Source organism: Enhydra lutris, unplaced genomic scaffold (genome assembly GCF_002288905.1).
Source record: "Enhydra lutris kenyoni isolate GAN:26980312 unplaced genomic scaffold, ASM228890v2 scaffoldscaffold21, whole genome shotgun sequence".
Lineage (NCBI taxonomy): Eukaryota > Metazoa > Chordata > Mammalia > Carnivora > Mustelidae > Enhydra > Enhydra lutris.
The window spans coordinates 20872745-20887303 of NW_019154105.1; positions in this window are offsets into that span (position 1 = coordinate 20872745).

A 14559-nucleotide genomic window follows, 5' to 3' on the forward strand; every position below is an offset into this window, starting at 1 on the left:
GGGAATATGTCAATAATGAGTACGTTACCTACATAAAATGATCTCTGACCAAACTACAAATATTTTCTTAGACAGTGGATGCTATAGAGCAGCAAAGAGGAAAGCTTGCTGGGGCATGTGGGTGGTTTAGTTGGTTGAGCATCTGCCTTTGGCTCAGGTCATGATCTCAGGGCCCTGGGATAGATCCCAGCAGTGGGCTCCCTCCTCAGAGAGAAACTGCTTTTCTGCTGCTCCCTGCTCATGTTCTCTCTTGCTCTTTGTCTCTCAAATAAATAAATAAAATCTTAAAAAAAAAAAAAAGGAATGCTTGCTATGGTGGAGACTTCAGGTGAGCTCTATAAAACTTCCATTGAAAAAAATATTCAAGTTACACAAATTTAATAACTTGCCAGTATGATCTATACCATACATATTTTTTTCTAAACAATTTACATATATGTATTTGCATAACTATTTGGGGCTATTTTTTTATTGCAACCATTTTACAGGTTTGAGAACTGAAGGAAGAGGGTTTAAATAACTTGCCTATGAGCACAGAGCTTCCAGAACAAAACAAAACAAAAAAAGATTAGAACCTAGATGGTTTAATTCTATAACTTGCTTTTAGACAACAACTTCTAATACATGGCTTGAGCACATCTTGTAACAAAAAATGATAGGTGTTTTCTTTCATATAGTGTCATCTATTATAATTGGTGTATTAAATATTATTTGGTTAACTCCTTTTCAAAAGCCTTTGATTGGTTCTTTGCTAATCTGTGATTGCTTTACTTGCAATAAATTGTAAAGGCAGACTTTTTACTACTTTGAACAAAAAAATATAAAAATCTAAGGACTAAAGGATTACATGAAACTGCTTGCATTATATCTTTTTTTAAATTAACATATAATGTATTATTTGCTTCAAGGGTACAGGTGTGTGAATCATCAGTCTTACACAATTCACAGCACTTACCATAGTACATACCCTCCCAATGTCCATAACCCAGACACTCTATCCTTCCCCCAAACCCTAGCAGCCTTCAGTTTTTTTCCTAAGATTAAGAGTCTCTTATGGTTTGTCTCCCTCCCCAGTCCCATCTTGTTTCATTTATTCCCTCTTTTCCCCCAACAATCCTCTACCCTGCCTCTCAATTCCTCATACTAGAGAGATATGATAGTTGTTCTGATTGACTTATTTTACTTAGAATAATACTCTTTAGTTCCATCCATGTCCTTGCAAATGCCAAGATTTCAATTTTTTGATGGCGCCATAGTATTCCATTGTGTATATATACCACATCTTCTTTATCCATTCATCTGTTGATGGATATCTAGGTTCTTTCCATAGTTTGGCTGTTGTGGACATTGTTGCTACAAAAATTCAGGTGCACATGCCCCTTTAGATCACTACATTTGTATCTTTAGGGTAAATGCCCAGTAGTGCAATTTCTGGGTCATAGAGTGGCTCTATTTTCAACTTTTTGAGGAATCTCCATACTGTTTTCCAGAATGGCTGCACCAGTTTGCATTCCCACCAACATTGTAGGAGGGTTCCCTTTTCTCTGCATCCTCGCCAATATCTATCGTTTCCTGACTTAATTTTAGAGCCATTCTGACTGGTGTAAGTTGGTATCTCACTGTGGTTTTGGTTTGTTTTTCCCTGATGACAGGTTATGTTGAACACTTTTTCATGTGTCTGTTGGCCACCTGGATGTCTTCTTTGCAGAAATGTCTGTTCACGTCTTCTGCCCATTTCTTGATTGGATTACTTGTTTTTTGGGTGTTGAGTTTGAGAAGTTTTTTATAGATTTTGGTTACTAGCCCTTTATTTAATATGTCATTTGTGAATATCTTCCATTCTGTCAGTTGTCTTTTGGTTTTGTTGACTGTTTCCTTTGCTGTGCAAAAGCTTTTGATCTTGATGGAGTCCCAATAGTTCATTTTTGCCCTTGTTTCCCTTGCCTTTATTGATGTTTCTAGGAAGATGTTGCTGTGGCTGAAGTCGATGAGGTTGCTGCCTGTGTTCTTCTCAGGGATTTTGAGGATTCCTGTCTCATATTGAGGCCTTTCATCCATTTTGAGTCTATTTCATGTGTGTGGTATAAGGAAATGGTCCAGTTTCATTCTTCTTCATGTGGCTGTCCAATTTTCCCAAAACCATTTGTTGAAGAGACTGTCTTTTTTTTTCCATTGGACATTCTTTCCTACTTTATCAAAGATTAGTTGACCATAGAGTTGAGGGTCCATTTCTGGGGCCCTCTATTCTGTTCCATGGATCTATGTGTCTGTTTCTATGCCAGTAACATACTGTCTTGATGATTATAGTTTTGTAATAGAGCTTGAAGTCTGGAATCATGATGCCACCAACTATGGTTTTCTTTTTCAACATTCCTCTGGCTCTTCAGGGTCTTTTCTGGTTCCAAATAATTTTCAGATTATTTGTTCCATTTCTTTGAAAAAAAAAATGATGTTATTTTGATAGAGATTGCACTAAATGTGTAGATTGCTCTAGGTAACATAGACATTTTCACAGTATTTTCTTCCAATCCATGAGCATGGAAAGTTTTCCCATTTCTTTGTGTCTTCCTCAATTTCTTTCATGAGTACTCTATAGTTTTCTGAGTACAGGTTCTTTCCTTTTTGGTTGGGTTTGGTATCTTATGGTTTTGAGTGCAGTTATAAATGGGATAAACTCCTTAATTTCTCTTTCTTCTGTCTTGCTGTGGTGTACAGAAATGTATATTTCCTTGCATTGATTTCACATCCTGACACTTTACTGAATTCCTGTATGAGTTCTAGCAGTTTTGGAGTGGAGTCTTTTGGATTTTCCACATAAAGTATCATATCATCTGCAAAGAGTGATAGTTTGACTTCTTCTTTGCCAATTTGGATGCCTTTAATTTCTTTTTGTTGTCTGATTCCTGAGGTTAGGAATTCTAGTACTGTGTTGAATAGCAGTATTGATAGTGGACATCCCTGCCATGTTCCTAACCTGAGGGGAAAAGCTCTCAGTTTCTCCCCATTGAGAATGATCGTTGCTTTGGGTTTTTCATAGATGGCTTTGATGATATTGGGGTATATACTCTCTACCCTTACACTTGGGAGAGTTTTGATCAAGAAAGAATGCTTACTTTGTCAAATGCTTTTTCTGCATCTATTCAGAATATCATATGGTTCATATTCTTTCTTTTATTAATATATTGTGTCACATTGGCTGATTTTCAGATGTTGAACCAACCTTGCAGACCAGGATAAGTCCCACTTGGTTATGGTGAATAATCCTTTTAATGTACTGTTGGATCCTATTGGTTAGTATTTTGGTGAGAATTCTCACATCTGTGTTCATCAAGGATATTGGTCTATAATTCTCCTTTTTGATGGGGTCTTTATCTGGTTTTGGGATGAAGGTCATGCTGGCCTCAAAAAATGAGTTGGAAGCTTTTCTTCCATTTCTCCTTTTTTGGAACAGTTTCAGGAGAATAGGAATTAATTCTTCTTTAAATGTTTGGTAGAATTCCCCTGGGAAGCCATCTGGCCCTTGGCTCTTGTTTGTCAGGAGATTTTTGATGACTGCTTCAATGTCCTTACTGGTTATGGGCCTGTTCAGGTTCTCTGATTCTTCCTGGTTCAGTTTTGGTCATTTATATGTCTCTAGGAATGGATCCATTTCTTCCAGATTGTCAAACTTGCTTATGTATATTGTCTCATAATATGTTCTTATACTGGTTTGTATTTCTTTGGTGTTGGTTGTGATCTGTCCTCTTTCATTCATGATTTTATTTATTTGGATCCTTTCTGTTTTCTTTTGGATAAATCTGGCCAGGGGTTTATCAATCCTATTAATTCTTTTAAAGAGCCAGCTGCTAGTTTCATTGATTTGTTCTACTGTTCTTTTGGTTTCTATTTCATTGATTTCTGCTCAGATCTTTATTATTTCTGTTCTCCTCCTTGGGCTAGGCTTTCTTTGCTGTTCTTTTTCCAGCTCCTTTAGGGGTAGGGGTAGGGGTAGGCTATGTACTTGAGAACTTTCTTGTTTCTTGAGGAAAGTTTGTATTGCTATATGCTGTCCTCTCAGAACTGCCTTTGATTTTGAAGGGTTGTGTTTTCATTTTCATTTGTTTCCATGATTTTTTTTTTTCAATTCTTCTTTAATTTCCTGGTTGACCCATTCATTCTTTAGTTGGATGCTCTTTAGCCTCCATATATTTGGGTTCTTTCCAAATTTCCTGTTGTGATTGAGTTCTTGCTTCAGAGCATTGTGGTCTGAAAGTATGCAGGGAATGATCCCAATCTTTTGGTACTGGTTGAGACCTAATTTGTGACCCAGGATGTGATCTATTCTGGAGAATGTTCCATGTGCACTAGAGAAGAATGTATATTCTGTTGCTTTGGGATGGAATGTTCTAAATATATCTGTGATGTCCATCTGGTCCAGTGTGTCATTTAAGACCTTTATTTCCTTGTTGATCTTTTGCTTAGATGATCTGTCCATTTCGGTAAGGGGGGGGGGTGTTAAAGCCCCCTATTGTTATTGCATTATTGCCAGTGTGTTTCTTTGATTTTGTCATTAATTGGTTTATAAAGTTGGCTGCTCCCATATTAGGGGCATAGATATTTAAAATTGTTAGATCTTCTTGTTTGACAGACATTTTAAGTACAATATAGTGTCCTTCCTCATCTCTTATCATAGTCTTTGGCTCAAAATCTAATTTATCTGATATAAGGATTGCCACCCAGCTTTCTTTTGATGTCCAATAGCCTGGTAAATTATTTCCTACTCCCTCACTTTAAATCTGGAGGTGTCTTTGCGTCTAAAATGAGCTTCATGCAGACAGCATATTGATAGGTCTTGTTTTTTATCCATTCTGATACCCTGTGTCTTTTGATTGGGGCATTTAGCCTATTTCCATTCAGGGTAACTATTGAAAGATATGAATTTAGTGACATTGTATTGCCTGTAAGGTGACTGTTACTGTATATTGTCTCTGTTCCTTTCTGGCCTACTACTCTTAGTCTCTCTCTTTGCTTAGAGCACCCCTTTCAATATTTCCTGTAGGGCTGGTTTGGTGTTTGCAAATTCTCTTAATTTTTGTTTGCACTGGAAGCTTTTTATTTTTCCTTCTATTTTCAATAACAACCTAGCTGGGTATAGTATTCTTGGCTGCATATTTTTTCTTGTTTATTGCTCTGAATATATCATGCCAGTCCTTTCTGGCCTGCTAGATCTCTGTGGATAGGTCTGCTGCTAATCTTTCTACCATTGTATGTTATAGGCCTCTTGTTTTGAGCTGCTTTCAGGATTGTCTCTTTGTCAGTGAGACTTATAAGTTTTACTATTAGATGACGGGATGTGGACCTGTTTTTCTTGATTTTGAAGAGAGTTCTCTGTGCCTCCCAGATTTTAATGCTTGTTCCCTTTGCCATGTTAGGGAAATTCTCTACCATAATTTATTACAATATACCTTCTGCTCCTCTCTCCTCTTCTTCTTGGATCCCAATTATTCTAACATTGTTTTGTCTTATGGTATACTTATCTCTTAGATTCTCCCCTCATAGTCCAGTAGTTTTCTTTTTCTCAGCTTCTTTATTCCTGATCATTTGGTCTTCTACATCACTTCTACATCACTAATTCTCTCATCTGATTTATCCTAGCAGTAAGGGCCTCCATTTTTTATTGTACCCCATTAATAGCTTTTTTTATTTTAAATTGGTTAGATTTTAGTTCTTTTATTTCTCCAGAAATTGATTTTGTTTCCCTAGAAAGGGATACTCTAGTATCTTCCATGCTTTCTTTGAGCCCACCTAGCACCTTGATAATTGTCATTCTGAACTCTAGTTCTGACATACTACTAATGTTCCTCTAGATTAGAACCCTAGCCATCAATACTATTTTTTTTCTTTTTTGGTGGTGAGTTTTTCCACCTTGTCATTTTATCCAGGTAAGAAGAGATGAATGAGAGAACAAAATATTAAAAGGGTAGCAACGACTCCAGAAAAATATACACTAACCAAATCAGAAGAGACCCAAAACTGGGGGGAGAAGAAAGGAGGAAAAAAAGAAAGAAAAAAATACATATATATATATTAAACTGTGAATAGAATAGAGCCACCCACTTGATTTTGGGTGTATTTTTGTCTATTGGAAGAAATTTCTCCCAAAATTTTAAAAGAAAAAACAAAATATATATATATATATATATATATATATACACACAAAAAAAAATAAAGGTAAACACAATGAAGGGATGGACTATGACTGTAAAGATGAAAGTTAAAAAGGATTCTAAAAAAGTAATTGATAAGAAATTGGTTGAAATAGGAAAAAAAAGAAGAAATAATGTGGTCAGGCTGGAGACTAGAACAAAGCCATGCAGTAGATTTAGGGTATATTTTGATCTATTAGAAGAAGCCATATCCCAAAATTAAAAAAAAAAAAATATGTACACAAAAAATAAGGTTAAATACAATGAAAAGATAGAATATGACTATAACAATGAAAATTTTAAAAGATGTTGATAAGATAAAATAGTTAAAAAACAGTAAAATAGGAAAGAGAACAATTTTTAAAAATAGAATAAGAAATTTTTTTTTTTAAATTTAACTTTGAAAGACAAAAGGATCATGGGAAGAATGCCATGAATTCTATGTGTTGCTTTCTCCTACCTCTGGAGTTATGCAGTTCTCATTGATAGATGAGTTTGGTCTTGGCTTGATGTTCTTGCTGATCTTCTAGGGGAGGGGCCTGTTGCAGTGATTCTCAAATGCTTTTGCCTGAGGCGGAATTGCACCACCCTTGTCAGGGACCATGCTAAGTAATCTGCTCAGTTTTTCTTTTGGTAGCTTTTGTTCCCTGAATGGTTTTTGTACAGCTTTGTCAGATGGGAATGAAAATGGTAGCCTTCTAATCTCTGCCCTACGTGTGCCTCAGAGAAAAGCAGTCAATCCCTCCCATCTCCCTGTTCTCTGGCTGCACCCGGAGCTCACCCAGCCTGTGACCAAGCGTTTCTATATCTGGTGCATGGCCCCATTTGGAGTCTCTAATCCCAGCAGATTCCTGCATCACACTTCCATTCTGCTCCTCCCAGAGGAGGAAGGAGGGGTTCTCCCTGGATCTACCACTTATGGGGTCCTTGCCCAAAGAGCAGTGGCCTGAAAGTGCCTTGGATCATTGTTTAAGGTAACCCTGAGCTGAGAGTCCACTCCTCAACTCTGTCTCTGCAGCTGGTTTCCCCACTCCGATACCTGGAAACTCTGCCATGGTTAGACACCTGCAGTTCCTGAGACCACACTGTCCCCGTGAGGGCTCCACCCTCCTCTGTAGTGATGTCCTTCAGTGGAACAGACTTCTAAAAGTTCTGATTTTGTTCTCCACTGCTTTACTACTTTCCAGGAGCCAGGCCCTTCCCCCATGGTCTCTCTTCCCATATATCACCATGGTTTCACTTCTGTGCATATCCTACCTTCCAGAAAGTAGCCAGTTTTCTGTTCCTAGAATTGCTGCTCTTCTTCTCTTTGATCTCCTCTTGAGTTTGTACATGTTCAGAATGGTTTGACAACTATCTAGCTGAACTCCTAGGACCTGATGTTATTTAGGTCTCCTATTCCTCCTCCATCTTGCTCCTGCTTGCATTATATCTTAACTGGAAAAGGCACTTAACCTGGATTAGTAAGCTATTTCTTTTAAAGTCTAACTAAAATTTTTACACCTTTTTTTTTTTTTCCTGGCTCTTTTGAACAAAGTATATTTTCAAGAATAATACAATACTTTAACAAAATGCTATATATGCATTTTCCAGATTCAAAATTATTTGCATTTTTTTTCCAGTTGCTTAATGTGAGTAATCAATTACAATACCAGGTTTATATATCCTTAAATATTTCAATGTGCATATCTTATTGCCTAGGCTATTGCCTAGGCTAAAACACTTTTGGTTGAGTGAAAGTTTAACTTGGATGACAAAGACCCTAGAGTTACTTGCATATGTAATTAATTGGGAGGTAAGACATAGCAAAATAGTTAAAGACTTAAAGTAGTTCAGTTATGCACATTTATACTTATATAGCTTCTTTGATATCAAATAAACATAAGAACAAATTGAGTCCAAGAAAATAGTAGGTTACTGAACATCACACAAAAAAATCATATGAATTAACAATTTGGTGAAGTATTAGGGAAGTAAATTATTTTTATAATTACATGTTCCTTATTATTAATTATGAACAAACTATAATATAAAATACTAACACTCTGGGTGCCCGAGTGGCATAATCAGTTGAGCCTCTGACTTGGTTTTGGCTAAAGTTATGATCTCAGGTTCATGAGATCTAGACCAATGTCAGGCTCCTCGCTCAGCATGGAGTCTGCTTAAGACTCCCTCTCCCTCTGCCCCTCCCTTCTGTGCACTCTCTCACACAAGCTAATTCTCTCTAAAATAAAATACTAACACTTTAAGTCTATGTGGTTATTACAAAAGTTGTTACATGCAACATTTGTACAGAAAATATGGAAAAAGTAATCTTTATTTTTTGCTTTAAAAAGGTAATCATATTTGAGTATATATACTAGAATAAATATTTACTAAGATATTTTAGTGTATTTTTGACTTTTGAAACTTCAAGATTATATCTGAAAAAAGTTCAAAATGTTTAAAATAGTTTTCACTGCATTGATACAGGCACTCTTTCATTTAGAATCTGTGTAGTTAGTTATTGGGACATATTCTTCAATGTATCATGTTTGGTAATATTAGAAAATTAGAAGTTAAACTGCAATGTAAAAACTTTAGACTCAGTCCCAACATAGTTTTTTTAAATGACTCAGCTCTGTAAATGTTTTACACAAGGTTGGTCTCACCTTCTTACTAATATGCCTAAAACTACAAAATATTTAGTGTAGTTCACTATAATGTGAATATGTTTTCAAACACTTTTTGTTGAAAGGATTTTTTTTTTAAACTATAAAAGACAGTCCTGCAGTCCCTGTCAAAGTTGCCTGATTCTGTAGCTAAGCTCTTTTCTGGAAGCATAGATAGCAACATGTAGAAACAGGTATTATAGCTATATGGTATCGGGTAATTTTGACCTTACACTTTTTTTAGTCTGTCTTTCAAATTATCCACAATAAGTATAATTATATACACTATAACAAAAATCATTAGAAATTAATTTCTTAAATAATAGGCAAAGGGTGTCTATCTTTCATCTCAGTGATACAGGAAATTTTTAAAGACGACCACAAAGAGAACAAGGCTAGAAGCAAAAATTACCATGATTATCTACATGAAATAACTGGCAGGTAACTAGCTAATGCCAGCCTGTGCTTTCTAACATGCAGAACCTCAAATTATGATACAATTATGTGTTTATTTTAATTATATAACTTCAATAGTAAATATTGCTTAAAATGCTTACAAATGTACAGATTTACATACAAATATTGGTGCTGTAGCTTGCTTATTTGTGTGGAATTTAAATGTGAATTTTTATAATCCCTAGTTATCAGCTTTTAGAAGACGTAAGATACCTTCAAATGTTGTAATAAGAATTAAATAAACTATTAGATATGATAGAAATACAAATAAAAATTAGGGAGTAGATAAAGCCTAGGATATTAGTGTTCAAAAAATTGTGTGTGTGTGTATATATATATATATATATTTATATATATATATATTTATATATATATATATATAAATATAATTTTTTTTTTAAAGATTTTGTTTGTCAGAAAAAGAGAAAGCCAGTGCACAAGCAGGGAGATGAGCAGGTAGAGCAAGAAGCATATTCCCCTGCTGAACAGGGAACCCATGGGGCTCCATCCCAGGACCCTGGGGTCATGACCTGAGCCAAAGTTAGATGCTTAACTGACTGAGCCACCCAGGTGCCCCTGAAGTAATTTTTTATATTCTTTTGATAAGATATGAGTTATAAGTATATGAGACTGTACCAAATATATATGTTAGTAGAATTATGGTCTCCAACATTGTTAAATAGTAATTCATAGGTTTTGGAAAATGTTTATTTTGTTTAGATGCAGTAGTTCTCAAGTATGGTATCACTTTCTTAAAGGGCATTTGGGAAAGAATTGTAACATTTTGGTTCTATACTTCCAAGTATATGTAATAACTGTGAGGGTAGGGTCAGGAACAGTAATCTTTTTATAAAAAGAGGGGCATTCCTATATAATGAATAATCATCTCACACAAAATGCCAAAAACTTTCCTATGAAAAACACTAATACGCTATATATACTAATACTAATATATATACATACATACACACACACACACACACACACACACACACACACACATTTAGAAGTGCTGTGTCAAGCAAATGACAGGAGTTAGAATAAAATATGAAATATCTCCATGGAACTATAATACATGAGAAACTGTCAAGAAGAGATAACAGGGAAGAATTGCAAGCTCTAAGTAGAGACAGTATGATGTGGAACTGCCTGGAAAGTGAAATGAAAGAAAGTTGCTTTAAAATGACTTGTTTTAAAATGCAACCTTTTCTTTTCTGTAATGAGGAAAAGTCAAATGACTCTGTAAACTGTAATACTTAACACATAGTAATTCCTTAATCATTGTGCATTAATGATAATCATGTTTATGGTTGAAATTGAAGGTAAATTTTAAAATCAACAAGGAAATGTGAATAATATAGTCTACCTTTAAATGTCATATGGAAAAGTCTTCTTAGACATTTTTACAATAGGATTGTGCCTTGAAAGGTTTTATTTAAGGAGTTGATGTATCCCTTGGGTTAATAGAATTTATCTAACTATTGAGATTGTTGAAAAGAAATTAGCCTTGCTTTATTTTACCTAAACCAAGATTTTTATTAGCTTTAACAACAACTGTGGAGAATAAGTAGAGCAAGAATACCAATGTAATTAATCAAGGACTTTTGGTTGGTTGGTTGGTTATCTTAGATTTTTTTTTTTTCTCCATACTTTCCTTATCTGCCCTTACTGCAGAGTCACTCATGGGTTCCCATTTTTCCCATGTCCCAGAGAACAACCTGATAAGGATATTAAAACGAATCTCAGCTTGTTGGAAACATGATCTATTTTCCAAACTTGGTGAGGCTTTTTATTAGGAACAGCTTTAAAGTTTTGTAGAACTGGATACTTATATTTTATAAGTCAGTGTTCCTCAGCCACCAAATTTCTTTAACTGCTGTGCAATGCTTGCCTTCCCAAATACTGGATAGCAGGTCAAGGCTGACTAAGCCTAATGACTTACCTCTTAGAAAACATCAGAAAATGATGATGTCCTTTATAATCTTGAAGTTTGAGAAATATATGCATAATCTTTTGAGGATTTTTTTTTCTATCATAATCAAGCTGTGGAATGTTCAACTAGTTAGGGTAGTGCAGAAATAAAAGGTTATATGTAACATGTCTTAACATACACAGGAAATGTTCATTTATCTATGGTGCATTCCATAGAAGATAGATTTACTAGTGAAAAAATTTAAGAGGGGTAATAAATAAAAAATATTTTTGTTTATCTTTTTGAGAAAAAAAACAGGTATTAACAGCTCCTATTTTGGTATTAAATATATTTTTAAAACCAATGTCAATTTTCTGGGCAAAATCTATTTCTAGGAAAAGAGCCTTGGTATTTTAAGTGAAGAACTTAAACTTTGGGATTGAAACATTTTTTTTTAAATCTTGAGTCCTAAAGACAGCATAATCTATTTAAAGTAAATGATATATCATAAAGTTAATGGCTTTTCTAGTGGGAAAACCTTCCAGTGTCTCTCTGATGTAGCAGTGGTCACAAGTAGAGTTTAGTGGGCTAAGGGTAAGCACATAATTCCAAAATTTTTCTACCATTTATTCCCTAATTTTAGATTAAAATACTCTATATAGGAATAAAGTTCCAAGTACTTGTTTTAATAGTGCCTATTTTTGCCTGGCACAGAACATACAATAATGTTCTATAGGCTGAAATCAAACTAGAAATTCAGTACTAATGAATAAAATTCTATTGCCCTAATTTCTATAAAACTTATATACAATCTCAGATATCTGGGGAGGTAAATTTTAACTAATGTTTTATTTTTCCTTTAATATAATCTTTGCCTCAACAATAGTTACTTATTTAAAAGACATATTCAGGGGCTCCTGGGTGGCTCAGTGGGTTAAAGCCTCTGCCTTAGGCTCAGTTCATAATCCCAGGGTCCTGGGATTGAGCCCCGCATCGGGCTCTCTACTCGGCAGGGAGCCTGCTTCCTCCTCTCTCTCTCTCTGCCTGCCTCTGCCTCTCTGCCTACTTGTAATCTCTGCCTGTCAAATAAAATAAATAAAATCTTTAAAAAAATAAATGAGACATATTTATAGATAATATCAAACTATTGAGGCCTACCTGGACTTGTACTTTCTAAGCCCACAGATTTGATCCTCAGCAGTGAAAATCCAGGCTCAATATAGTTACAACTCACTGAAATAAAAATACAAGATCCAAATTTATAAAAGCACTAAAAATCTAAGCCATCTCCTTAGTTATGCAGTACATGCTAGTTTACACAGGAAATGCAACTCAATTTATTTCTCAATTTTTTTTTTTCAGGTTCATTATTAAGCATCAATCCATCTTTAACTTCTAAGTTTAAAGCAGATTGAGACAAAGACAGTTACCAATAAAATTAAGAGTTTTAGTATTGATGTATTAATAAATGAAGATTGAGTATTTAGCATGCTTAAATTGGTTGCCACAATGTACTTCCTAATATTTCAACCCAAATACATATGATCATTCTGTGAAGAGCGAGTTTGACTTTTTCTTTGCCAATTTGAATACATTTTATTTCTTTTTGTTGTCTGTTGCTAAGACTTCTTGTACTATGTTGAACAACAGTGGCAAGAGTAAGCATCCCTGTATCCTTATATACTGTATGTGGAAAACCCAAAATTCTCCACCCCCAAATTACTAGAACTCATATAGCAATTCAGTAAGGTGGCAGGATATAAAATCAATGCACAGAAATCAGTTGCTTTCTTATACACTAACAATGAAACTTATACACTAACAATAAAACTGTAGAAAGAGAAATTAGAGAATCAATTCCATTTATAATTGCACCAAAAACCCTAAGATGCCTTGGAATAAACCTAACCAAAGGGGTAAAGGATCTATACTCTAGAAACTACAAAACGCTCATGAAAGAAACTGAAGAAGACACAAAAAGATTTAAAAAAAAAATTCCATGCTCATGCATTGGGAGAATAAACATCATTAAAACGACTATGCTGCCCAAAGAAATCTATACTTTCAATGCCATCCTGATCAAAATACCAACAGCATTTTTCAAAATTCTGGAACAAACAATCCTAAAATTTGTATGGAACCAGAAAAGACCCTGAATTGCCAAGGAAATGTTGAAAAAGAAAAACAAAGCTGAGGGCATCACTTTGCCTAATTTTAAGCTGTATTACAAAGCTGTGATTATCAAGACAGCATGGTACTCACACATAAACAGACACACAGACCAATGGAACAAAATAGCCCAGATATGAACTTTCAACTCTATGATCAACTAATCTTGACAAAGCAGAAAAAAATTTTCAATGGATGAAAGACAGTCTCTTCAATAAATGGTGTTGGGAAAATTAGACAATAAAGAATGAAATTGGACCATTCTCTTATACAACACACAGAGAAAACTCAAAATAGATGAAAGACCTCAATGTGAGGAAGGAATCCATCAAAATCCTAGGGAATAACATAGGCAGTAACCTCTTCGACATCAGCCACAACAAGTTCTTTCAAGACACATCTCCAAAGGCAAGGGAAATGAAAGTGAAAATGAACTTTTGGGACTTCATCAAAGGAAACAAAAAAAAAAAAAAAGAAAGAAAGAAAAGAAAAGAAAAAGAAAGAAATAAAAAAAAAGAGGCACCCCATGAAAAGAAATAAGATATTTGCAAATGATACTACAGACGAAGGGCTGATACCCAAGATCTATAAAGAACTTCTCAAACTCAACACCCAAGAAACCCACATAATCAAGTCAAAAAATGGGCAGAAGACATGAGCAGACACTTCTCCAAAGAAGAAGTACAAATGGCTAACAGATACATGAAAAAGTTTTCGTCATCATTAGCCATCAGGGAAATTCAAATCAAAACCACATTGACATACCTCCTTACACCAGTTAGAATGGCAAAAATCAACAAGGCAAAAAACAACAAATGTTGTAGAAGTTGTGGAGAAAGGGGAACCCTCTTACGCTGTTGATGAGAATGTAAATTGGTGTAGCCACTTTTGAAAACAGTGTGGAGTTTCCTCAAAAAGTTAAAAACAGAACTACCTTATTACCCAGCAATTACACTACTGGGTATTTGCCCCAAAGATATACATGTAGTGGAAAGGAGGGCCATATGCATCCCAATATTCATAGCAGCAATGTATCCAATAACCAAAATGTGGAAAGAGCCAAGATGCCCTTCAACAGATGAATGGATAAAGAAGATGTGGTCCATATACACAATGGACTATTACTCAGCCATCAGAAAGGATGAACACTCATCTTTTGCATCAGCATGGGACTGGAAGAGATTGT